The 27,850-nt window shown below is 35.4% G+C and overlaps 1 long non-coding RNA gene across 1 annotated transcript; it reads right to left on the reverse strand.

The window, feature by feature from the left end:
• Positions 1-716: 716 nt before the first annotated feature.
• Positions 717-26,049, reverse strand: LOC144228344 (uncharacterized). Its single transcript, XR_013334168.1, has 4 exons — positions 25,892-26,049; positions 25,301-25,364; positions 23,392-23,437; positions 717-821 (listed from the first exon to the last, which is right to left on the reverse strand). It is a non-coding gene; the product is annotated as an uncharacterized LOC144228344 (long non-coding RNA).
• Between the last annotated feature and the right edge of the window lie 1,801 nt (positions 26,050-27,850).

Consider the following 27,850-nt stretch of genomic DNA (forward strand, 5'->3'; position numbering starts at 1 on the left):
CTTTTCTTGTATGTATTGTCTCCTGGTCTCAACTACACATCTAAATGGAAGGCATTTGCTCTCTGTTCTGGAGGCTTGAGTGGTATTTGTCTTCCTGGGTGTTTTTTTGTTGGCTGAATCTAGGATCCTGTCTCTGCTGTTTCAGTGGGTAGAGATATCTTGAAATTTATGCCTGTTCTTGTTGAAACCTTATTGATACATTTGGATTTAGACACTCAGTCAATCTTCTTTTCCTTGTTTTAACCCTGGTGTTTGCCTCTCATCATCCTCTTAGATTTCCTATGCGCCCTGGTCTCAACCTTGAATCTTCAGCTGTTTTTGTTTTCTACTTCCCATTTTTAGGGGTTTTATTACTATCTTCATTTTTAAAAATGATTCTTGTCCCATCTTTCAACGATAAACTACAGATCTCATCAAATTTCTACTGTATACCACCTTTGTTCTCATTCTACTTTTACTGGCACAGTATTATCAACTGTACAGTATTCTAATCACAGCTTTGCTACACCCTTAAATCTGTCACCTCACTTTACTGGTGGTATCAGACTTTTAAAATCCCAATCTTTGCTTACCTCTGCCTTTTCCATGTTTGTTCATATATAGGGGTATTGATCTAGAGAAGTCTAGCCTTGTTGAATTGTCTTATATTAAATTCATAATTTTGTCTCAATTAGGCATTTAGCCATGCTCAGAAATTCTCCATTTCCCTACTAAATTCTCTTTGCGAATGACTAAAATAATGATTACATTCTTCATCATTTTTTAAGTGCCTGACACTGTTTTACTCTTCATCCAACTTATATGACTTGTTTCGAATTTCACTGAAAAAGTAAGAACAATAGAGAATTAAACGTCTACCAACCATCATTTTATTAATTTCTTATTGCTACTGTAATGGATTATCTTTTTTTTAAGCATCCAACTTTTTTTTTTTTTTTACAAATAGTTTATTGTCAAATTAGTTTCCACATAACACCCAGTGCTCATCCCCACAAGTGCCCTCCTCCATGCCCATCCCCCCTCACCCCCACATCCATCAGTCCTCAGTTTTTGTCAGCATTCAAGAGTCTCTCATGGTTTGCCTCTCTCCTTTTCCCCCACCATTTCCCCCCTTCTTCTCCCCCTTCTTCCTCCATCAAGTTCCTCCTAATCCTCCTATATGTGCAAACATATGATATTAGTCCTTCTCTGCCTGACTTATTTCGCTCAGCATAACACCCTCAAGGTCCATCCATGTTGCTACACATGGCCAGATTTCATTCTTTCTCATTGCCATGTAGTATTCCATGGTATAGATTAACCTCGTGGTTCGGAACAACTCAGATCTAGGCACAAAATGGTTCCGGTGACTATCTGTTTAGTCTTACAATACCAGATCAAATTTATTGGCGGGCTGCATTTATTTCTGGAGGTTCTCGGTTTGAATTTGCCTCCAAGCTCCATCTAGTTGTTGCCAGAATTAAGTTCCTGTGGTTGTAAGAGTGAGGTCACACTTCCCTTTTCAGCCTCTAGAAGCCATTGGTATTCTGTGACTCATAGACCCTTTTCCTCCATCTTCAAAGCCAGAAATGGCAGGTCAAATTCTCCTTACGGGTCTAATATTTGACCTCCATTTCTGCCTCATCTCTCTGCTTCTCTCTTTTGACATATTTAACTTCTCTGCTGTTCTCTCTGCTTTTAAAAAGCCCATGTGGGAGTGCCTGGGTGGCTCAGTTGGTTTAGCGTCATGATCATGACTTCAGCTCAGGTCATGATCTTACTGTCCCCGAGTTTGAGCTCCTCATCAGGCTCTGTGCTGACAGCTTAGTCCCTGGAGTCTGTTTCAGATTCTGTGTCTCCTCTGTCTCAGCCCCTCCCCGACTCATGCTCTGTCTCTCTCTCAAAGATAAATAAACAGTAAAAAAAAAAAATTAAAAAGCCCATGTGATTACATTGGGCTCACTGGAATGATTCAGGAAAAATCTCCCTATTCTCAGGTCAGCTGATTAATAACTAGTTACCTCTGAAAGACCCTTCAATGGTACCTTGATCCATCTGTGATTAAGTAACCAGGAGACAGAAAACTTGATGGAATGTCTTTAGAACTCTGCCTAACATAATCATTCCTCAGCAAACATACAATGTACCTTCTGCATATTACAGTGCATGAATGGTCCTTGTTCTGTCTAAAAGCCATTCTTCCACTTGTGTACTAGAAGCCAACCCCTCTTCAGGTCTCTTATTTTTCAATTGCCCATCAGTAGCATTTACACTGAATTTACTAATTACTCCTATTGAAAATTTTTCTTCATTTATCTGATCACATTATGTCACGTTCCTTCTACAACACTGAGCACCCTATCTCAGACTTCTTTGCTGGATTCCTGGTCTCTTTCCTACCTTTATATGCCAGGTCTGAACCCCTATCTACCTACATTCTCTCTAACTATTCCACACAGTCTTTTTTTTTTTTTCCTTTTAAATTTTATTTTTTTTTTCATTTTTTTTTTCCAAATAGTTTATTGTCAAATTAGTTTCCACATAACACTCAGTGCTCATCCCCNTCCACACAGTCTTATGCTGTAGACTATCCTTCAAGTCTCCCATTGCATGTCCTACTACCTTTTCAGTGTTTTAAACAAATATTTCTGTGTCCACATCTGATGTCTTGATCTTTTTATATCCTGCCTCCAACCAGGCTTCCCCTCAAATATAATGGCAAATTCCTTAAACCCCATACCAAGATGGCATCCTATATTCTTCTTTTCCTTATACCATCTATGTCCTATCCACTAGCACACCCTTATTGAGTCGAACATCATCTCTTGTGTTAATTACTGCAATAACTTTGGATTCCAAGCTTCCGTTCTTGAGCTATTGCCATTCACAAACCATACAGCAGCAAGTTGTCAGTTAGATCATCACCTTCTCTTAAACATCTTCTGTACATTTCCATTAAACCTGGAATTCCATTAAAAATCATCAAGGTACATAAGGCTCTGTATAATCTAAACCCTGCCTAACTTTCTGACTTTCTCTTCCACCATTATCTCCTTCTGTTAACCACAATCTAGCCACAATAACTTTCTTTCTATATCATCATACTAATTCTCATTTTAAAACACCATCACCCATTTAGCCAACCATCCACCCATCTCCCTCCATCAACCCTCAGTTTGTTCTCTCTTTAAGAGTCTTTTATGGTTTGTTTCCCTCTCTTCTCTTTCCCTCATCTCCCAAATGTTCATCTGTTTTGTTTCTTAAATTCCACATATGAGTGAAATCTTATGGTATTCGTCTTTCTTTGACTGACTTATTTAGCTTATCATAATACACTCTAGCTCCATCCATATTATTGCAAAAGGCAAGATTTCATTCTTTTTGGTGTCTGAGTAATATTTACATATACCTATATATCTCTATCTGTCTATATCACATCTTCTTTATCCATTCATCACTTAGTGGACATTTGGGCTCTCTCCATAGTTTGGCTATTGGTGATAATGCTGCTATAAACAATGGGGTGCATGTGCCCCTCTGAACATGTTTTATTGTATCCTTTGGGTAAATAATGAAGATAGGTATTTTGTTTTAAGCTTTATATCTAAACATAGAAAATTGACATAAAATGAGTTCTAAGTAAATAGGGCACAACTGAATCCCAAATTGGGATCACTGTTATGTCCCTAAATTATTAGTTGTCAACCCTTGCTTTACCCTAGGATCCTATGGGGAGCCTTTAAAAATACTGATGCTTGAAACTTACTCTCATCAAATAAGAATTTCTGGATGTGCAATTGGCCACTCCCTTCCATGAAAGACTGTAAAAAGACCCATGTAGGTGGTGGCATTATGAGCGTCTATAGATCTACTATGGTAGATTTGGTATGGTCCTGGTTCTGTCTCTGCTCCTAGCTACAGATTGATAGACATGGTGGATATAGCTGTGGTTTCCACTGTCCTTCTTTTTATGGAACATGTTTGTTTTTTTTTCTATTGTACTGAAAAACTTGTTTTATTAAGAAGCTCAGTGGTGACAGAAGGTAGCTACACTTGTGGTGGGCATAGCATAATGTATAAATATACAGTTATTGAATCACTATGGTGTACACCTAGAACCAATATAACATTATGTGTCAACTATACTTAAATAAATTAAAAAATACAAATGTAAGTATAAATGTGAATGCAAAATAAGGAAGCTTGTATTTTTTATATCATTAGTATGGTCTATTCTACTGAGTTCTTCTATCTTGTCAATGTTATTTTCACTTTGGATTTCTTTAATTTCAACTACTTTATTTAGAGCCCACCTTTGGCTACAAAAGGTAAAAACCCACCCAAACCACTTCCCTCCGGACTAGTTTTAATATCAAGGACTGATTTCTCTTATTATTGTGGCTAATTAACATGGCACTAACTTCCTTATTCATGGTAATAATCGTGGTCATGTTTCCAATAAACTAATTTTATTGGCTTTGCAAATTTGGTTTCTTGTTCATGCATTTAGACAAACATGTTTTATGTAAGTTGTGCAATGTCTAAGGAATATATTTTCATACTGAACAATTATTTTTCCTCTGGGATTATTAGGAACAATTTTTTAGAAATTATTTTCATAATAATTTAGCTAAGATACGTTCTTGAGAGAGAGCTTTTAAGATTATTCAGTGCTTCTCACATCCTTCACAGGTATTCTAATTTTAGGTATAGGGCTTGGATAACTGCCTTAATACTTGAATTTAGTTACTTATCCCTGACTTGCATTCCTGTAGCTTAAGTCCTCATAATTTCTTCTCCCTTTCTATAAATTGCACAGAACTGCAAACTCTGGCACTATCTCATGGCAAACATTATTATAGAATTTGTTATTTTGGCTACTTTGACTAACAAAGATTTTTCATTACTCCTCTAGCTCTATGAAGAGGCTTGCCCTCACTATTTTTGTAACATCTTTGGAAATTCCTTGGGAGCAATTGCTATCAAGTAAGAACAAATACATTCATTGCAGCTGTGTATAACTAATGAAAATTTGTATATATGTTGCTTTTTTCCTTAGCTTCTAATTTTTGAGAATCCATTTTACTTAGTTAAGTCTTTACTCAATCTTTCACAAAAAATGTTATCATCACAGAGATAAGAAAACAGAAATAGGTTAAATACTTTATGAAGGTCAAATAGCAAGGATACAGCAGTAGCAAGAGTTTGAAAGAAACTGGGACTGAGGAATGTCAACCATGAGAAGTATCAAATGTAAAACTAATAAAATTTAAACAGCTTAAAGTCACAAAGCAGCTACATATTTTTCTTCATTTCTTGGGGAATTAGTAAGAAGAATAATTTGGTAATGCTAGCTATTCTTAAAGATGAATCAGGGTAGTCAGGTTGATGGTGTCCTTTGAAATCAAAAGGCACACCTTCACCGTCAAAACTTCTCTCTAGCTCCCATGAGCTACTGTGTAACAAGAATGGCAGGCTAAACTATTGATTGCTTTTGACCTGTTCGTGGCCTGGGTTTAAAATCTGGTCAATTTGATGATTTATGCCATGACCACAAACTACTTTCTTTCTAGAGAAGAAATTGTTTTTTTACATTTTATTAAACCTTTTGTTGAGCTCTGTCTTTTGGACCTTTATTATTGTAATCTATTTCTTCTGTTATTCCTTCAGTATCATTAAAATCATGCATAGTCTTGAACTCTTTTTTGCAACTACTCTCCTGATAGCCTAGCATGGACCACTAATGAAGCATCCTGTGGACTGCATACTCAGGAGCAAGGTGAAATAAGGGAGCCTGTTTCTCTGATTTAGAATCTCACCCATCTAGAGAGAATTTCTTTTATCAACATTGTGACAACTTCCTTATTCCATCAAGAGGATATCTGTGCATGTTTTTAATAAAATTACTTTATTAATCAATGTGAACTTTTTTCACTTGGGTTTTGCTAATATTTTTACAAAGAACAATATATTCTCTTTTCAATTATATTCATTAATGATTGCTTATGAGAGATCCAAATAAAATTAACTTATTTAATATCGTCCCTTCTTAGAATGATACAAGCTTACTGTAATTCAAATATCTAAGAACTAATTAAGCGTAGTTTTCTCCCCAAATGATACAGATATTACGCTTTCATTTAACAGATATAAATTCTAGTACACTTTTTTTTCTGGCTGTTTCAATTTCACGGGATGCCTTTAAGTATCTTCAAAGCTGTATAAGAAAGGAATCTTTCATGATGCTATATTTATTCCTTTGCTATAATTACTTTTGTGTGCTGAGAAAGGATTAAAGTATGCAGGGTTTGTTGCTCTATGCTTAGGGAGCTTTGATGCAAAGGTCAAAAACAGAGATGGAAATTATTATTGTCATTGCACATATGATACTCAAGTTTATATAACATGTGAAGGATAGAATCAGGATTTTAATTAAAAGCCTGCATGGCTTTGTATATTGGGCTCTCAACCAATGTGCTTTAACATCTTCAAGCTCATTCCAAGTAAATGGGAAAACAATTTATGACTTGGGACGAGAGCTCTGGTTTTTTCTAAAGGAAGATAATGAGTGCAAGAGACTAGAAAAATTAATATGATGCAAGAATAAGGCACATTGCAAGTAGTATCCAGTTAGATTATGTTAATCAGTCATAAGCTTTGAAGACGTCACAGTAATTACCTTTTATTGAAAGACTCTGGCTGTAGGATGTGTAGATGAAGCAGATAAGTAAATAAAATCATGCATCAGTAGCATTAAAACTTGTAAAATCACAAGGCAAAGGTATAATTGGGCTGTTTTGCACATTTTTGAAAAGAAATAAGAATGAGAAATACCTAAGGAGTGAGCCACACCTACAACAAGGGAGTATAAAAGTCAGGGTTCAAGTAGTGATATTCATTCTCTGGAAAGTCATCCTCAACATCTAACCAAATCCTCAAGGCCTGACACAATGAGCTACTACTATGGCAACTACTACGGTGGCCTTGGCTATGGCCTTGGTGGTTTTGGTGGCTTTGGCTGTGGCTACTTTCGTCCCACTTTCTATAGGAGATACTGGTCATCTGGATTTTACTAAAAATATTTTCCACTACATAAAAATTCATGGATATTCTATCATTTTCATCAAATGGTTCTTTTGATTTTTTCACTATGACCTTTGACATATTTGAGAGACTGCCATACCCATTGAAGAATACATCAAAAACTTATCTCTGGATCAGTAGGGAACCATTTTCTTGATTAAGAATTTCACCTCTCAAGATGGATGTCCTCATTCCTAGTCTATTATTCTCATGCAGCTTCATTCTTTATATCTTCTGTAATATTTGTGGATATATTTCAAAATAAACTTAAATCATAAAATCTAAAATCTTATTGTATTTATTTTAATCTAAATGAAATTTTATTTATAACATTGACATCTATCATATCTCATTGATAACGTCCTTAGAATATTATTTCGTTCTTAAAAACAATACTCATAGAATTTTAGCCAGAAAATCCTTCATTTTCACATGGTGCTTGCTGTTTTTCTTTCTCATTACACAGGTTTTTGGGGGAGGGGAGCTCTTGAGATTGCTTTATAAACAACAAAGTTAAAGTTAAAGAAATTTGCTGCCCCAGATAAATTTTACTAGATAAAGTTAGACTTTTCTAGTTCCGATTATTATTTTGATTAATATAGAAATTTATAAATTTAATGTAACATCTATTCTGATCTTTGTACAAATTTGAACATTAAATGAAGTGCATTTATGGAGAAGAATCTGTCTTAGGACAGAGGGGTTGTTATTTCATAGGCTTTGCAAAATACAATGGCCCACTGCTTATTGCTGTCTCCAGTGGCATGCTACCCAAGTGCTTTCCTGGAAGCCAAGAGCAAACCTACAGTTCTTTAACACTGTCCTCCAGCTATGCTTTTTATAAAAAGGTAAGGAGTGTGAGACTTTTTGTCTCTGTTCACATCTTCTTGATTATTTAAATATTGCTGCATATAATACTTATTTTTCCAGACTTTATCCTTTACCATTTTTATTGCTTAAATAAATGGAAGTCAATTTCGAATTAATATTTCTATTGCTTTTCCAGCTCAGATTCAGTAATGATATGGGTTCTTCATTTAAATTTTGAAAGAGATTTTATGCAGGTTTTCTCTTTCTCCCCTTAACTCAAGCATAAGACTCATTACTAACTTCAAATCTTCACTTTTTGATCTTATATGATGTAATCCCAGATACAATTCTTACTTAATTTAGGGAATTTCTTTGGTCTTAATGGTTATCAAGTGATTTTCACAGGTATTGGTAACAATGTGTTCAAAGACTACAGTGGATACCAGTAAAAAACTTATATATAGCAATATATCTACATATAGAGATATGTATCAGCATATATTGATATAACATACATCATATTTTATAAATCAATATACCATAAAAATAGTTTTAATGTTTGTTCTTGATAATGGTGTTGTTAGAGATAATTTATGATTCTCATGGATTATATCCATAATCAGCATTTTTCAGCCTTTCATATGTCAGGTATTTACTGTGACCTAAAATGAATCCAGGGATTCAACTCAATAAGGAAATATGAGATTCAACAATCAACTAGAACTGATTATTTTTTAGAGACCTCATATTTTAGAGATATGTAGTGAAACATTTATAGATGCAATGATATGTTATCATGTACTCGTCTCACAATAATACAAGAGGAGACAAATGGGTGTAGGTATATATTAAGCACAATTTACATTCTGTTGATATTGTTTAAAATAAGTAATGGAAGGGTCCTTTTTTTCAAGGTGGCAGAGCAGCATGGAAGTTCTCAGCTTCTCTCCTTCCTGAAATGCAGCTAGATTAGCACCAAACCATTTTGCACACCTAAGACTTAAACTGATCTGAGGATTAACACAGAAATCTGCATAACATGAGCCATGGAACTTGGCAGGCACATGGTGTGGAAAGGTGAATTTGTAGAGAAAGAAGCTGCAGAAGGTAGGGAGCTGATTGTACAGAGACAGGACAGAGAAAGGCGTGGAGAGTGTGGTGAATTGGGAGAGTGCAGGAAAAGTACTCCTCCTGAAAGGAGCTGGAGAGAAAGAGAAAGAGTGGAAAACACTCACAAGGGACTGAATAAGGAATCTCTTCCCTTCAAAACCATTGACAGGGAGAAAGAAGACAGTTTCAATGCCATTAGGGCTCTATAAACAGTGGAATGCAGAGTCGGAGATTCCAGAGCTCAATACCTAGTGGTGCTCTGATGAAGAAAAAGAGCACATCCTCAGGAACAGGCAGTGAAGTCTGAGGGGTCTGTGGACCACACGGGGAGAAGAAATTCCTCTGCTTGTAGTGCATTTGGTAGGGGCCATATGGCCTCCATATAGGCAAGGACTTGAAGAGCAGCCATGTTTGCTGGTGTTGGAACAAAAACACCAGAATGCAGTGAACCCTGGTGCTGGTGTGTTGTGATTTGCCATCATCTTTGAACCTTTGCCATTGTGTGATCAGACAAACGTTTTCTGGAGCAAGCTGGCACTTGGCAAATGCTCAGTGAGGCCCTTCCTGAGAGTCAGAATGGGTCTAAGCTGCAGGCTTCTCTACAGTGAGGAGTTTGGAAACACAGACCAATCTGAGATAAAATTTGTGAGGGAGGTGCTGCCTGGTAGGCTGATGGCTCAGGCATGGACAGGGTAGAAGTGAGGAGAGGATGCAAGCCTGAGACAAAGAAGGGTGCTTGATTGCTGGTCTTTGAGAGTGCAAAGTTCCTGTGCCAGAGACTAGGAAGCTGGGTGAAGCCATTTTCACCTCTCCTATGCACATGCATGCAAACACCCATGTGCCACACCAATCCACCCCAGTAAGCTATGCAATTCCACCTAGTGGAGAATGGAGCTATTACACCAAACCCTGCCCAATCCCTAGAGGACCACCATAAATCTCTCCATCTGCTTAGTGTGTGAACCATAACGTGCTGCATAGTTTGAGTTCTAGGGGAAACTGGATGTAACTTCATTCGAGTTTCATTTTGTTTACTTGTTCATTTATTTGTTATTATTATTATTTGCTTTTGTTTAAATTGTTTTATTTTTCCTTTTTATTCTCCTTTCTTTTCTTTTTATTGGATGCAAAAGGGAAAATTTATTTTTATTTTTATTTTATTTAAAAAACAAATCCTTTTCACTATGGTTTTTATTTTTTGTTAATTTTTATTGCATTTCACTTCTTATTTCATTTTCTTCTATATTAGACATTTTTAGAAATTTTAAACTTCTGTTACTTCTCTTTTTTCTTTTCTTTCCCTTTTTCCTCTATTCTATCAAGTTTCTTTCAATAACCAGACCAAAACACACCTAGGATCTATCTTCCTTTATTTTATTTTTTATGTTGTTTTTAATTTTTTAATTTTAATTTTTTTATTGTATTAACTCTTTTTTCTTCCTCCAAAATACAAAACAAAGGAATTCACTCCAAAAGAAGGATGCAAAGAAATTACAGCCAGGGGCTTAATCAACATTCATATAAGAAGATATCTGACATAAAATTTAGAACCACAATAATAAGAATGCTAACCGGGGTTGAGAAAAGCATAGACTCTCTTTCTATAGGGATATAAGAAGTAAAATCTAGTCAGGTTGAAATTAAAAATGCTATAACTCATATGCAATCTCGAATGGTTCCCATGGCAGCAAGGATGGATGAAGCAGAGCAGCGAATCAGCAATATAGAAGATAAAATTATGGAGAGTAATGAAGCAGAAAAAAAAAGAGGGGAATTAAAGCAAAAGAGCAAGATACAAGAATTAGAGAGCTCAGTGACTTATTAAAGAGGAATAACATTTGAGTCATAGGAGTCCCAGAAGATGAGAAGCAGGAAAAGAGGATAGACGGTTTATGTGAGCAAATTATAGCAGAAAACTTTCCTACTCTGGGGAAAGACAGACATCAAAATCCAAGAAGCACAGAGAACTCCCATTAGAGTCAACAAAAACTGAGCATCCACAAGGCATTATCACAGTATGATTCACAAAACACATAGAAAAGGGAAGAATTATGAAAGAAGAAAGGGAAAATAAGTCCTTAACCTACAAAGGAAGACAGATCAGGTTCACAGAAGACCTATCCACAGAAATTTGGCAGGCCAGAAAGGAGAGCAGGAGCAGCTGAATCAGAAAAATATGCAGCCAAGAATTCTTTATCTAGCAACGTTGTCATTCAAAATAGTAAGAGAGGTAGAGGCAACAACCTCTTCCAACTTCTTACTTGACATGTCTCAGAACATGCAGAAGCAAAAGTGAACTATTGGAGTCTCATCATGATAAAATGTTTCTGCACAGTGAAGAAAACAAGCAGAAAAACTAAAAGGCAACAGGTGTAATGGGAGAAGATATTTGCAAATGGATAAAGGGTTAGCATCCAAAATCTATAAAGAACTTATCGAACTCAACACCCAAAAAACAAATACTCCAATGGAGAAATGGGTAAAAGATATGAATAGACACTTTCCCAAAGAAGACATCCGGATGGCTAACAAACACATGAAAAAGTGTTCAATATCAGATATAATCAGGGAAATACAAATCAAAACCACAATGAGATACCACCTCAAACCTGTCAGAATGGCTAAAATTAACAACTCAGGAAACAACAGATGTTGGCGAGGATGTGTAGAAAGAGAAATCCTTTTGCACTGGTGGTGGGAATGCAAACTGGTGCCGTCACTCTGGAAAACAGTGTGGAGGTTTGTCAAAAAAATTAAGAATATAACCACCCTACGGCCTAGCAATTGCACTACTAAGCATTTATCCAAAGGATACAGGAGAAGTGCTGTTTTGAAGGGGTTCATGCACCCCAATGTTTATAGCAGTACTATTGACAGTAGCCAAAGTATGGAAAGAACCCAAATGTCCATCAACTGATGAATGGATAAAGATGTGATACACACACACTCACACAAACACACACACACACACACACTGGAATATTACTTAGCAATCAGAAAGAATGAAATCTTGCCATTTGCAACAACATAGATGGAACTAGAGTGTATTATGCTAAGCAAACTTAGTTGGTAAAAGATAAATACCATATGACTTCACTCATATATGGAATTTAAGATACAAACAGATGAACATAAGGGAAGGGATGCAAAAAAAATATAAAAGCAGAGAGGGAGACAAACTGTAAGAGACTCTTAAATACAGAAAACAAACAGGGTTGCTGGAGAGGTTTTGGGTGGGGGTGATAGGATAAAAGGGGAAGGGACATTAAGGAGGACACTTGCTGGGATGAGCACTGGATGTTATAAGAAAGGGATGAATCATTGGATTCTACTCCTGAAACCATTATTGCGCTATATGCTAACTAGCTTGGATGTAAATTTAAAAAAAATTCTTTTAAATAAGTAATGAAGGTTTATTATGCCAGCCCCTTCACTTTCATATCTGTTTAAACTTTCACAATTGAAATTTTAGAACAAACAAAATATTTTATTTTGTAGGAAGGAAAATATCCACACGTAGAAATGAAAAAACATGCAGAAGTGGATACATCTTGCTAAAAAAAGTAAACAATTTAGGTAATTATATAAAGAAAATTATAACTTCATATTAATTGCCATGAAAAGGAGAATGCAATGTCACTCACAGAACAATAAGGACATTAGAGTTTAAGAGTTGGCTTTGGATTACTAAAATGAAGAAAGCTTGTAGACCCCCTCAGCTGAAAGGAAACATGATTGTTGCATCATACTTTATTATTGTTAACTTTTATTTATTTATTAAAAGATTTTTTTAATGTTTATTTTTGAAAGAGAGAGATACACAGAGTGTGAGCGGGTGAGGGGCAGAGAGAGGGAGGCACAGAATCCGAAGCAGGCTTACAGCTCAGAGCCTGACGCGGGGCTCAAACCCACCAACTGCGAGATCATGACCAGACCTGAAGGCGGCCGCTTAACAACTGGGCCTCCCAGGTGCCCCCTGTGTTAATTTTTAGAGAGAATTATAGCACGTAAGTTAACTAGGCTTAAGCAAAAAAGATTAGAAGTCACGTGTACTGCCATAGTAATTGTGGTATATGCCACGGAATGTGCAACTCAGACCCTGGGCCTAGGTTTGGAGGTCTGAATGAAAACAAAAGGAGTTTGAAGAGATACATTTTAAAGATGTCAAGAAGGCTGATAGTATAAGTGATGAGGGAAAAGAACACCAGGTGTGTGCGTGTTTTCAAGGACTGAGCAGTGCTGCTATGACTGTAACCAAAAGATACAAGTAGGCAAACATTTGAATTGAAATTAGTGGAGGTTTGATCTCAGACTATTCACAATTATTTCAGTTTTACTGTCAAATAGACTTATACTATGCATATGGTTGTTTTTGTTCTTAAATAATCTGGGACCATATACAGGATTCAATACAGTTACCAAGAAACCTATCAAAGGTTGGCCTTTGCTCTACTGTTGAAACATTTTAATTTTAGAATCAAAGTGACTTTCCAATGCTGACTTCAACAACAAAATAATAAATTTTCATTTTGTTCATTTTTTCCCCTTATTTTTACATTGCCATCGATTCCTTACACTATTAAAAAGTAATTTTGCCAAATCCTATTTTTATGTGTTTCCTTTTTTTGTTTCCCCAAGTTTTTATTTAAATTCCAGCTCATTAACATACAGTGCAATATTAGTTTCAAGTGTAGAATTTAGTGATTCATCACATATATATAAATTCCACTGCTCATCACAAGTGCCCTTCTTAGTGCCCATCAAGTGTTTAACCCATCTCCCACTCCCCTCCACTCCAGTAATTATCAGTTTGTTCTCTACAATTAAGAGTCCTATTTTTATGTGTTTCCAAATATTCATCTCACTCAAGTGATTGTCAACTGCATTGATGTTCCAAGCAATGAACTTCAACATGAATGTTAAAACATACATTTTAAATAGAAGCAAAGAGAAATCTTAGGGTCTGATGCTATTTCTTTTTTTTGATGTAAATTTAATCTACATAAATTTCAAATATTTCCTTTAAATAGTAACAGAAACAAATAAAAGACTACCTGGAGGAGTTTTAAAAAGAATATCTGGAGTTTTTAAAGTTTTCCATTTATTTATAAAAATCATGCAAGTACTACTGACTTTTCATAATGCATCTTGTGTCTACTACTTTTGCCTGTGTGCGTTTCTACTACTTTTATTGAAACTTAATTTCAGCCTTTACCATCCGAAAGTAGGATTTCTGCTTTCAAGAATTTTATATATAATCCACACTTCACAGAAAATAAGTTTTCCTAAACTCTCACTTTACTCTTCTCAGTGTCCTGATAAAACATAGAATATAATTCATAGCTCAAGCCTGATTCTAACCTAAATGATTTGCCAATCATCAGCTATTCGTAAACTCAGTGCTAAGATCATAGTGTTTTGCTCATTGCAGATAAGCCCTGATTGCTTTCATCTCTAATTATTTACTGAAGCCAATGGGCCTTGATGGAATCTTCATTTGTCTTAGTTTGCTGTGTTTTCATCCATCGTGCTAGATTTACATCTCCATATTTATTTTGTAGGACAATTCAACCCTCACAATAATAGTCAACTCCTCTAAACCACCCTTAAAATCAGTATAGGGGTGCCTGCATGACTCAGTTGGTTAAGTGTCCAACTTCATCTTGGGTCATGATCTCAGGGTTCATGAGTTCCAGCCCCACATCCAGCTCTCTGCTGTCAACCTGTCAGTGCAGAGCCTTCTTTGAATTCTCTCTCTCTCTCATTTTGCCCCTCCCACTCTCTCTCTCTCCAGAATAAAAAAATATATATATTATAAAAAACAGTGTAGCTACTCTTTATTTTGTTCTCTAAATTGCCATATTGTGTTTATGCAAAACGACACATATGCATATTTACACACACACAATACATATAATACACCTACATTCATATTTTACTATGATTAAATGATGGGCTTTTCTTGTTAATAGAATAGTACTGTATGCTTACTATCAACCATATTCCAGCCCTAAAGCCCTTCAAATACTTTTTCAATATAGTCAAAATTCAATTAAGCTCTGTTTTGTTGATTGAATATCAGTCTTTTTTCATAGACCTTTCCCTTTGAAACTTGAAATTTGATGTTTCTTCATGAAAACACCTACAATGTCTTCTATAAAATAATGCTACATATTTAAATTAGTATTTCAGGAAAATAAACATTTGGAAATTTCACAGAAACTCATTATGTTTACTTTTACAAGATATTATATTAGGCCTCAGGGATATAAATGCTGAATCCTTGAACTCAAAGAGTTTATAATGATTACAAAATGAAAAACTTGTTTTTCAAGGTGGTGAAGACCAATAAATAACACATAGAAGAGTTGAAGAAGATCAGCAGTTATTTATGGGCTAAAATTGTTGAGGGACGCTATCAGGAAAAACCTCATGGAGAGTAAAATGTTCTGAGGAAATGCATAGAGAAAGAAAACCAGCTGAGGTTTTAAGAAACCATTTGAGAGGATTCATCTAGGTGGAATGTGTGTTCCACATAAAGTATCAGGAGAAAAGGTGTTGAAGAGTTAGCCTTTGGTGATATTTTGACAAGATTTGAATATTGTCTCAAACTATAAAGGTACTTAGAAAATTATCCCTCAAAATACACAAACAAAGAGGAAAAGATAAGCACTTATGTTTTTACATAAACATGTTTTTATATAAATACATTCTTGTGATGTCAAAGTAAAAATGCTCATTGAGATTTTTCCCCATAATTATTACATTAGAATATTGAATCACAGAGAAGAAAATGTTGAGAAAATATTGTGTTTAATGAAAACGCAGTCTAAGATAAAGTGAAGGAGAAATAATTTGACAATGATTAAAAACCCCAGTTTATGAGCAAAAGGAGAGGAAGAGAGAGACAGGGAGAGAGAGAGGGAGAGGGAGACAGACAGACAGAAGCAGAGAGAAAGAGAGGAACAAAGAAAGATTCTTTTTTTTTTTTTCAGGTATATTTATGTGATTTTATTATAGGATAACATTTATTGCTTAAAAAAATCTATGACATTGTACTACATTCCAAGAAGATTCATAAAGCCTAAATACATAAGCTTTAAAGCTTACAATTTGAGAGAAAAACCAGATGAAGAATAAATATGAAAATGGAACAAAGAAAGATTCTTAACTACAGAGAACAAACTGCTTGTTACCAGAGGGGGAGGTGGGTGGGCAGATGGGTGAAATAAGTGATGGGGATAAGGGCGGGAACTTGATATGATGAGCACCAGGTGTTGTATGGAAATATTGAATCACTATATTGTACTCCTGAAACTAATACTACACTGTACATTAACTATACTGGACTTAAAGTAAAATAAACGCAATAAATTTATCATCATAACTGAAAAAAACCAGCATATGTGAAATAGGAGCCAAAATACTAAGATTTTCATGTGAAAATATGTGTGTTAGCTTTGAAATTAAAACAATCACTGGCTATTCAGTAAAACTCGTTCTGAGAAATTAAAATTTCAAAGGAAAAAATTTTTGTGTGTTCATTGAAACTATCTTTAGGAAGTGAAGTATGATTTAATGATAGTGTTTGTCACCACTTGCCTCATTTCTGAAGATGAATTATGTATATAATGGTCTCTTTTACCACGTTGTATATTCTTATATTACCTCTTTCTGTAATAAAATTTGTTAGAAAATATGACCATAAGTAAATATTCTATTGTGTGGCATAAGAAATTTATAGCATCTTCACTTAAAAATGCATTTGAATTAATAGGGAAATGAAATATCAGAAGAGGAGAACAGAATGGCACTGCCATGGGCATAAAGAGCAAAATATAGATTCTATGAAATAATGGGAAAATGGTGATATGAGGAGAAGTATTGAATTATCAAAAGGAATACAGTTTACTGGGAGCTTTAACTGAGTGGTAATGGGATTTGTTTCCTTCATATTTTGTGGACTTTGAGGGGAAGATACTGAAGAAAAACTCTATTTTTTAATTTTTTTAAAATCTCTTTTTCATGTTTTTTATTTATTTATGAGAAAGAGAGACAGCATGAGCAGGGCAAGGTCAGAAAGAGAGGGAGACACAGAATCTGACGCAGGCTCCAGGCTCTGAGCTAGCTGTCAGCACAGATCCCGATGCGGGGCTCGAACCCATGAACCTTGAGACCATGACCTGAGCCGAAGTCAGATACTTAACCAACTGAGCCACCTAGGCATCCCAAGAGAAACTCAATTTAGATCATCACATTGATACCCAAATATACTGTTTCTTTAGTAAATAAGTAAAAGAAAGAAAGAAAGAAAGAAAGAAAGAAAGAAAGAAAGAAAGAAAGAAAGAAAGAAAGAAAGAAAGAAAGAGAAAGAAAAGAAAGAAGGAAAGAAGGAAGGAAGGAAGGAAGGAAGGAAGGAAGGAAGGAAGGAAGGAAGGAAGATCCATAATAACATGATCCTCTTGGAGAGAGAGAGTGTTTCAAATTCAAAACAATAAAATACTGCAAAACCACACATTAATATTTTTATTTGATAAAAATATTTTATAGGTATTTTGTTTTTGTTTAAATCTACTTATTAGTTAGTTAATGGACAATGATTTGTTTAATTTATATATATGATCTTACTAAAGCAACATTTTTCAGGGTATATTTTATTTCTGGCCATTATAGCTATTTTTTCCCAATTTTTACTGAATATACTGAGCATATTATATTAAGGAAGGAGTTTTAAAAATATCAAATATGATAGTCATACCATTCTTAGATTTCAAAGGTATGATGTCATTATAGGAGAATATTTAACTGCTTTATTGTTTTTAATTGCTCTCTAAATATTCACTTTATTCACTAGCAAACATCTCAAAATTCACCTTCAGAAAAATGAATAAAATCCTCAAATGTGTAGTAATATATATGCAGGAGGCCATTGCATTTTATACGTAGTCAATAATTTTGGAGAGAAAAGTATTTGAGAACAATAAAAACAAAAAAAAATTGGAAAAAAAAATCTATATTTTACAGTGGAAGCTACCAAAAGGTAACTTTAGAGGTTCAGCTATCTAATGATAAATAAATATTTTATCCAACTCCAGTTTGGAAAGTGATCATCCTCCAACGACCCATTCCTTTTTTTAAAAGTAAATTTTGGTCATAATGCTCTACTTTTGACAGGAAGTCAGTTTTTATCGATTTATATTTACTTAAAAGTTATCTTTTTATGATGAAAACAAAATAATGCAAACAATAAAAACTTGTATTTTGGTAATGTTTCCATTTTCTTCAGTGAAGTTTGTAAGTACTATTCTTTACCACAATGCATCTTCTAACCATTCTTTCCTTGCCATTCCCCTAATGGAGCTCTAATCTCAGCTCTGACTGTATCCCACCATGATAATTGCCACATTATCTGACTGGTCACCTTATTCTTCAAATTTCCCCATATCATCCAACTTGCACCAAAACAACTACATCTAAAATTTCAACTTTGTTTTTTCTTGTAGTACTTTGCTGGCCACAAATTAGAGGATGCCTTTCCATATAAAACCATCTTTTCAACCCCAAATCTCAAACCCTTTTTTTCATCTTATTTCAATTTTCCCAACTTTATTGAAGTATAATTGACATATAACAATGTGTAAGTTGAAGGTATATGGCATGCTGATGTATGTATGTATGTATCACTATGTATGGTGAAATGGTTACCACAGAGGGTTAGTTAACACTTACATCACCTCATAATTACCTGTATGGTGTGTGTGTGTGTGTGTGTGTGTGTGTGTGTGTAATGAACATCTAAGATTTACTCTCTTAGCAACTTGCAAGTATATAATAGAGTACTGCTAACTATAGCCATGCTGTACATAAGATCCCCAGAACTTATTCATCTTATAACTGGAAGTTTATGGTCTTGAACCAACATCTCCTCATTTTCCAGAGCCTGAAGCCCCAGGAACCACCGTTTGGCTCCCTGTTCTATGATTTCACATACAGGTGAAATACAGCCTATAGATGAGATCACTTCTCTGCCCTTTCCCTTATTGTACGGGAAATTGTATACCTCCTCAATTTAATACTTTTTATCTCAGCTTTGCTCCAAGTCGGCATACCAACTTTCTCATTGAGGACACATGGAGCCTAGTCTTGCCTCACAGCATTGGCTGAAGTCACTGCCTCCTTCCGGTTTCTCCCTCTCCCTTTGATGTTTTATTGAATTTTTTACATCCTTCTTATCCAGTGTGTCCCACCTTCTATAGAATTCTTTGATGAATGAATCTAGTCCATAGAAATCTTAAGCTCTTTTAAACTGCTTTTGAAATAGGAGTCTCTATCTGCATTTCTCCATACAGTCTCCTGTGGCCCAGTCTGTACCCCCAACTATCCTCCTCTCTGACTACAGCCTAAAATACTCAGAAAACCCTGGGCATCTCAGACACACACATTTTCAAATCACAGCTAACAGGCAGATTTTCTAACACCATAAGTAGCCATTTATATATTTCCCTTTATGAAGTACTTTTCCAAAGCAAAGTGAAATAACTTTCATATTTCAGATATTCAATACAACATATCATTTGATTGAATGAATCTTCGTTTCACTTGTAATTCGTTTTGTGTACAACCTATGATGTAAAGTCTTTCATGCTATAAATAACTGCTCTATTTCCTATTCAATAAAAGGTTAGGACTTCCATTTTAGCTCTGACATAGCAAGAGTCCGAAATTGTCACTCTGATCCTCACAACAAGAAGAGGCTGAACAAACTAAAACTCAATAACTTTTCTAGAATCTAACAGAGAACTGAGTTTGCAGAACAAACCACCCCTAAAATCCAGAGATGAGAGGTTCCAGAGTGACAGCTGAGTTCTGCTTATCAACAGAAGTCAGAAACTGGTATAAATACTTGGGGCGCCCGGGTGGCTCAGTTGGTTAAGCGTCTGACTTCAGCTCAGGCCATGATCTCACAGTTCGTGGGTATGAGCTCCGCGTCGGGCTCTGTGCTGACAGCTAGCTCAGAGCCTGGAGCCTGTTTCAGATTCTGTGTCCCCCTCTCTCTCTGACCCTGTCCTGCTCATGCTGTCTCTCTCTCATAAATAAATAAAACATTTAAAAAATTAAAAGAAGAAACTGGTATAAATACTTAAAATGTTATTTTCATAAATTGCCGGAGGCTGAGTGTGGGTTAGTATGAGAGTAAGAAATTCCTAAGGACTTGACTCTCAGAGGGGCTCACACTTTTAGGGGGCTTTATATGTAGGAGCTCTATTGAGGTCTCACTGCAAACATTTGAGAAAGCTCCCCTCTTTTCTTTGGCTGGGGGAGAGGAAGAGTTATTCTTTCAAATACACATGAAAAGATGCTCAACATCACTCATCATCAGGAAAATACAAATCAAAACCACAATGAGATACCACATTATTCCCATTACAATGAGTAAAATTAACAACTCAGGAAACAACAGATGCTGGCGAGGATATAGAGAAAGGTAAACACTTTCGCACTGTTGGTGGGAATGAAAAATGCTGCAGCCACAGTGGAAAACACTGTGGAAGTTCATCAAAAATTGTAAGTAGAGCTACCCTATAACTCAGCAATTGCACTGCTAGGTAATTATCCCAGAGATACAAAAATGCTGATTTGAAGGTGCACCTGCATCCTGATGTCTATAGCAGCATTATCAACAATAGCCAAATTGTGGAGACAACCCAAATGTCTATCCACTGATGAATGGATAAAAAAGATGTGGTATATATACACACACACACACAATGTAATACCACTTATATACACACACACACACACACAATGTAATACCACTTAATGATGAAAAAGAATGAAATCTTGCCATTTGTAATAATGTGGATAGAGCTAGAGTGTATTATGCTAAGTGAAATAAGTCAGCCAGAGAAAGACAAATATCACCTAATTTCATTCATATGTGGGATTTAAGAAACACAACAGATGAATATAGAGGAAGGGAAGGAAACAGAAGATAAAAACAGAGAGGCAGGCAAACTGTAAGAGACTCTTAAATTCAGAGAACAAACTGAGGGTTGCCGGAGGGGAGGTGGCTGGGGGGATGGGCTACATGGGCATTAAGGAGGGCACTTGTTGGGATGAGCACTGGGTGTTATATGTAAGTGATGAACCACTGGGTTCTACTCCTGAAACCAATACCACACTGTGATGTTAACTAACTTGAATCTAAATAAATAAATAAAAACCATAAAGAAATACGCCCAGAACCTTCCTCACAGGTCAAGATCCAGGCAATAGACTACCAGAACCTTGTTCTAGAGCCCTGGAGGAAAGGCCATTCCTTGTACCTAACCCCTTCTAGTTTACCTGCTTCCCAAAGGGCAGGGCTGAGAAATTAAGCTTTTGCTAAATTTCTGTCTTCCAAATCTCATGTACACTTTTCCTTTCAACCCTAGCTGACTAAGAACTATACAGGAAGGGCCCTTGTTGCAAACTCATCTCAACTCACCTAAATTGTTGCAGTACAATCTGACAGAAGAGGCATGTTTCATAGGAAAGGCAATGTTGAGGGGTTGAATCACTTCCCCCAAAAAATCTTGAAGTCTTAATCTCAGGTACTTATATATGTGCACTTATTTGGAAATAAGGTTTCTACAGACATAATCAAGTTAAGATGAGGTCATACTTAATTAGGAATTAGAATCAGGAATTAGGATTAGAATTCAATGGCTGCTGTTTTTGTAAGAGGACAGGTTTAGACACACACACACACACACACACACACACACACACACACAGAGAAAGATGAAGACCATATGATGATTGAGGCAGAAATAAAATGATGTAGCAACAAGACCAGAAAAGCTAAGAATTTCAAGCACCATGAGAAGCTAGGAAAAGATAAGGTGTGATCCTTCCTTAGAGCTTTCATGGGGAGCACATGGCAATGCCATTATCTAGATTTTGAATTATTTCTCTTGTTTAAAAGCACCAATTTTGTGGTAATTTTTTATAGCAGTCCTAAGAAAAACTAATACAAAGAGTATTACTTATATTATGACTTGAATATTCTCCTATAGAGTTTGTATTTACAAATGAAAGATACTGAAATGTGATCACACAGAAAACACAAACAAAAAGGAATGGAAAATATTTTCTCTTTTTCTTCAGACTGAGCTGTCTTCAATTTGTATTAACTTGGATTAATTTCAATCATTCATGATTATTTAATACTAAGCCTCCTGGTTCATTAAAAGCCAAAAGGGAAAAAGAGATAGCAAACATAATATTTAAAATAGACAAAAATTGAGTGTGAGAAAACATGAAGAAGATATCTGGCAATGACAAAGATTTCAGAAAATGCCAGAAGTGGTCTATGTATTGTAAGGAAGCCTAATAATTATGTTTTAACTGTAGAAACATGAGTAATTTTAGGCTCTGATGAAAGGAAAATGAAAGTTGAGATATTTTCAAAGGAAAACTAAAACATTCCATGCATTTTTGAAGCTACCCTTAATAAGAAAGGCTTGGATTAATAGTACCATTTTTCACCAGAGATGGGTTTTTAAAGAGAATGCAGCTTGAGTGTCGTGGTTTACCACACCCCTGTTGAGGGAGTATAAAAGTCAGCATGCAGATGGTGATATGCATTCTCTGGAAAGTCACCTTCAACTGCCAACCAAATCCTCAAGCCCTGACACAATGAGCTACTATTACGGCAACTACTATGGAGGCCTTGGCTATGGCCTTGGTGGTTTTGGTGGCCTGGGCTACGGTTATGGTTCCACCTATGGTCTTGGAGGCTATGGTGGTTGTGGCTGTGGTTACTTTCATCCTTCTTTCTATGGAAGATACTGGTCCTCCGGATTTTACTGAAAACACTGTCCATCTGCAATGATTTATTTCCCTCATCCAGAATTCGTCACCCAAGCTGGCTATCTTCTCATGATGCCTTCTCCTGTTATTGATACATAGCTTCCTTCTTTATCTCTTTTGTGATATTTGTGGGCATATTTCCCAATAAACTTTGTCAACTTTCTACATCTTGTTTCAGTCATATTTGTCTACCTAACTGCACTCATTATTCATAATTTCAGCATATTTGAGCAATATATTTCTTTGAAACACACTTTCCCCATATAATTATTTACTTCCTTAGAAATGGTCTTCTAAACTTCCAGCCAGTAGGTCCACTGTATATCACGTGTCATAACTTATTCATATATTTCTTCTTTTGTATTTGACATCCTGTAGAAACGTGTATTTAGATATAACCTTATTTTTATGAATATAGTGACACTTCTTTTGGAAAGTTATTAGCTTAATATAACAAGTACTTTCACCTTAGTATATCAGGAAAAAATATTTTTGAGCATATTTTCTCTTTAAGAACTTATTGTTAACATATCTGTGAGCAAGAGCCGTGCATACCTTTTTGCTCAGTCTCTGTTCAGGAAACCCTTTTATCCAGCACCTCCTTGGAAACCAATGACAAGAGTATTATACATTGTTTGAGTCTTGTCCATCCACACCCCGTGTTCCCAGTCACACTGCCCACACCATTAGCTTTTGTCTCTATAAAAGAAATAGCCTGAGAAATTTTGTTTTCTATGTTCAGACTCACTTTATTATTTTAACACTGTGATACGTAACTATTTAACTTTTGAGGTTTTACCACTTTTATTCATACTTTTTTTTTTAATTGAAGCTTGAATCAATGTTTCGATAATTTTTCCAACTCAGGTTGAATACTGGTATTTGTTCCTCACTTAAGTCTTGAGAGGGATCTTATCGCAGGTGTTTTCTCCGGAGTCTTCCCTCAAACTTTAGACAGGCTATTCATCTTTATATCATATTTTAGAGTCTCTGGTTTCCTAATCTTCATCTTTTAATTTAAACATGATGTGATTACCAATACAACGCTCACTTAATTAGATAAGCTACACAAGTCTTCGGGGATCTTCAGTGAACCCTCACTGGTACCTCGGGAATGGGTCAATAAAATAATAGCTTGTGCTGACCTTCTTGATGACTTAGTGAATTGAGGAGTGGTTTGGGTGATGTGTTTCATTGTTTCAAGCTAGAAACCTGACTCCTCAGTTTTGTGGTTAGTAGTTACTTACACAACGTTAAATCCAGCCTGACAGAAAACTTTAAATAAAGGGTCTGAAATTCCGGAGAATTAAGTAATAATTAAAAATCACACATTTAATACTTTGTTTTAAAGAATTTTTACACCTACCAGATAGACATTGAAATATTTATAGAACAGAAGATCAAAAGTGATGCTGCCGTGAAGCAAGTATGTGAAGCTCTATTTAACCTTGAATTGATATATATTGTTTACACAAATAATTGATTTATGGAGTTTGTTTCTACTGTACTACCTACTTTTCCCTATTTAATTTTTTTCATTTCTATAATTTCAAAACCAATTAAGTGTTTTATTTTGTAAGAAGACCTACAGGACTTAAGGGATGTGGAGAGATGTATTGAATAGAATTGTACTTCCTGTGCACCTTGCTGCAGTGTTATTTTAAACAAATTATAGCAAAGCATAGCCAAAGAACAGGACAGCTTGTGCGCTGTCATGGGGAAGAAGAAGAAAATATAATCCAGAGGATATATCAGAAATGGGAGATTTCTGGTCAATGTTGGGTTGTTTAGAGTGAATATAGCACATGGACATCTTTAAATACTAAGTGAAATGGTTTTTATTTCATATGGCCACAGATTTCAAAAATAGTAGTGGCACAGAGCAAAAATGAGTCTGAAAGAAATCACTGAAAGCCAGCTAAAATGCTGGAATCTGTCATATGCCAAAGAGGTTCCAACTCTAATGTTGTCTCTGTGTGTGGGGTTTAGAATAGAAAGGACAGGAGTTTAAGGAGATAAATTTCAAAAAATGCCATGCAGACTGATTATTTGAGTGATGATAGGAATAGAAATGGGAGTGGAGTCCACGTTTTCAGGGTCAGAGGCCTGAATAAAAGTGCTGTCCTTGATCCTAGGAACAGAGAAATAGATACCCACGGGACTACAAAAAACGAAAGTTTGATCTCACACTATCTCCACCTACAGTGTCATTTTGGTTTCCAGGTGAAAATACCTGGATGAGAGAGCATTATATGGTTGATTTTATCTAATTATACTTTTATGCAATTTCTATTTGTATATTAATCATAATTACCAAGAAACACCTCAAAACTTACTTCCTGCACAGCAGATAATTGTGTCTTAAATTCTGAGTAGAGGAACCAAAATGGCTTTCCAAAGTGGGTTTTGGCATGAAAATATTTAGTTTCATAAAACTTTCTTTTAATTATTATAATTAAGTTACCTGGATGAGTTCTCATTCCTGGGTGTTCACAAATATGTTTCCCTTGCAACTGATTGATGACTAACTAGAAATCCAAAGAAATTAATTTCATTATAATTATTTAAAATTTTGCATTATAAATAAATGTACTGAGCAATCTTAGAACCTGATATTGTTTTTTTTTTAATAAAGCTAACCTGAAGAACTATAGTAGAACACACTTAACAAGGAAAAATAATAACTATGGCATGTACATCTTATACTTGTCTCTATCTGCACAAATGCTATTGATTGTTAATACTGTATCTTATGTTCATCATTTCCAGTACAGTTTTCTTATTTCATTCTATGATGGGATATTATAAGAGCTTCTCAAGTGGTCCTTCTTGCTTTTAAGAATTCATCCTATGATGCACATTGCAGAGAAAATATGTATTCCTAAAACATCACTTCTTTAATGCCATTGCCCTAAACAAAGCCATAGAAAGAATATACTTTATGATCCACCCTGGTTTTAAGTTAATATGCTTCCCAACCATCAGTTATTCTTTACTTGAATAACTCTGTGCATGAACCACAATGTTTTTCTCATTGAGGACACATCTTGCTTACCTTTGTCTCTGATCATAAACTAAATTGTTGTTGTTGTTGTTGTTGGAAATTCCTCCTCTCTTCTTACTTTGTAGGATTTTTATACATCTTTCTTAATGCAACTGATACTTCTCCATAATTATTTACAAGGAATGACAGCACCAGAATGGTTAACTCCTCTGAATCAGTCTTGAAATCAGTATAACTATTCATCACTGTACTCTTCCATACACTGCTTCATTCATAAGAAAAAAATATATATATATTCATTCACACACACCAAATACCACACACACACATACATATAATACAAAGAGATGTGCACACACACCCCTTTGTGAGTACAATTAAATTGTGGGATTTGAAGTACATGGAGTGATGGAGAGCCTGGGTGGCTCAGTTTGTTGAGCGTCTGACTTTGGCACAGGTCATGATTTTGTGGTCCGTGGGTTTGAGCTCCGCATGGAGCCTGTTTCAGATTCTGTCTTCCTCTTTCTCTGTCCCTCCCCAGCTTGTGCTTTGTCTCTCTCTGTCTCAAAAATAAATAAATGTTAAAAAAATAAAGAACATGGAGTGATCATTTATATATTTATCACCTATCATTTCCCTGCCCAAAAACTCATCATCATTTATTTCTCATAATAAAATATAAATATAAACATTTTATTGGGCATTTTGTCTTAATTGTGATTCTGTTTTGCAATTTGAAATATGAAGCAAACTTTCATGTAAATACCTCTCTAGGAAAAAACCATAAAATTTAAATTGGCACTTCAGGAAAAAAGAAATTGAAGAAATCAGCACATATTTACAAATCATCACATTAGGCATCAGGTTTAAACACTCAAAGTATTTTTAAGCCAGTCCTACTAACCAGTTAAAAACTGAAAAAAAAAAAGTCTGCAAGAGGCAGTGTCAAAATAGAAGAATAGGAGCTTGTTAGTAGGGGTTTGTAAGCTATGGAAATGTTGAAAGGAGCTATAAGGAGAAGGGAGATTACTTTGGAATGAGAGAGAATGTCTGAGAATAAGCTCAGAGTGCATTTGAAGTTTTAAAAAACAACTTAAGAGTCTCATGTAAGTAGAGTGGAGGTTTAATACAAGTTGTAGCAGGACGAAACTTGAGGAGGAAGGCTTGAATTATTTTATGACAAGAGTATTGAATAATGAGTATTATCTTTACAAGTACGAAGGTGCTGAGAAGTTTATTATACAAAGATGCAAATAAGAAAGAAAAAGCCCATACTTGCTCCTCTTTCCTCTCTGAAAAATATGGCTTTGCAGTCATTTATGATTATTCAATAAATTTACCCTAGTTTATTAAATCATAAATAAGAGAATAAATCAGCATTGAAGAGAATCCCGTCTGAGGCAAAATAGAGATATCACTGAAAAATATCAATATCTCAAGTTCTCTAAGGTAAGCAAGCTTGATTATTATGATGTAGATACAGAAATATGTGAAGCCCAAGCTTTGAAGACACGAAGATAATTATTCAGTACAAAGCCTGGTTCTGAGGAATGAAAATTAAACAAAAATCAAAGGAAAAAATGAATGCATGCATCTTTGGGACTAGCTTACAAGGAAAAGTATGGCTTGATAGGACTGTTTTCACCAAAAATGGATTTTCAGAAAGAATGCAGCTTGAGTGTTGTGGTTTACCACACCCCCGTTGAGGTAGTATAAAAGTCAGCATGCAGATGGTGATATGCATTCTCTGGAAAGTCACCTTCAACTGCCAACCAAATCCTCAAGCCCTGACACAATGAGCTACTATTACGGCAACTACTATGGAGGCCTTGGCTATGGCCTTGGTGGTTTTGGTGGCCTGGGCTACGGTTATGGTTCCACCTATGGTCTTGGAGGCTATGGTGGTTGTGGCTGTGGTTACTTTCATCCCACTTTCTATAGGAGATACTGGTTGTCTGGATTTTTCTAATACTTTTCTATTACTCACTTACTACTTTTTATAATTTTTAA

Source organism: Crocuta crocuta, unplaced genomic scaffold, assembly GCF_008692635.1.
Source record: "Crocuta crocuta isolate KB4526 unplaced genomic scaffold, BGI_CrCroc_1.0 scaffold369, whole genome shotgun sequence".
Lineage (NCBI taxonomy): Eukaryota > Metazoa > Chordata > Mammalia > Carnivora > Hyaenidae > Crocuta > Crocuta crocuta.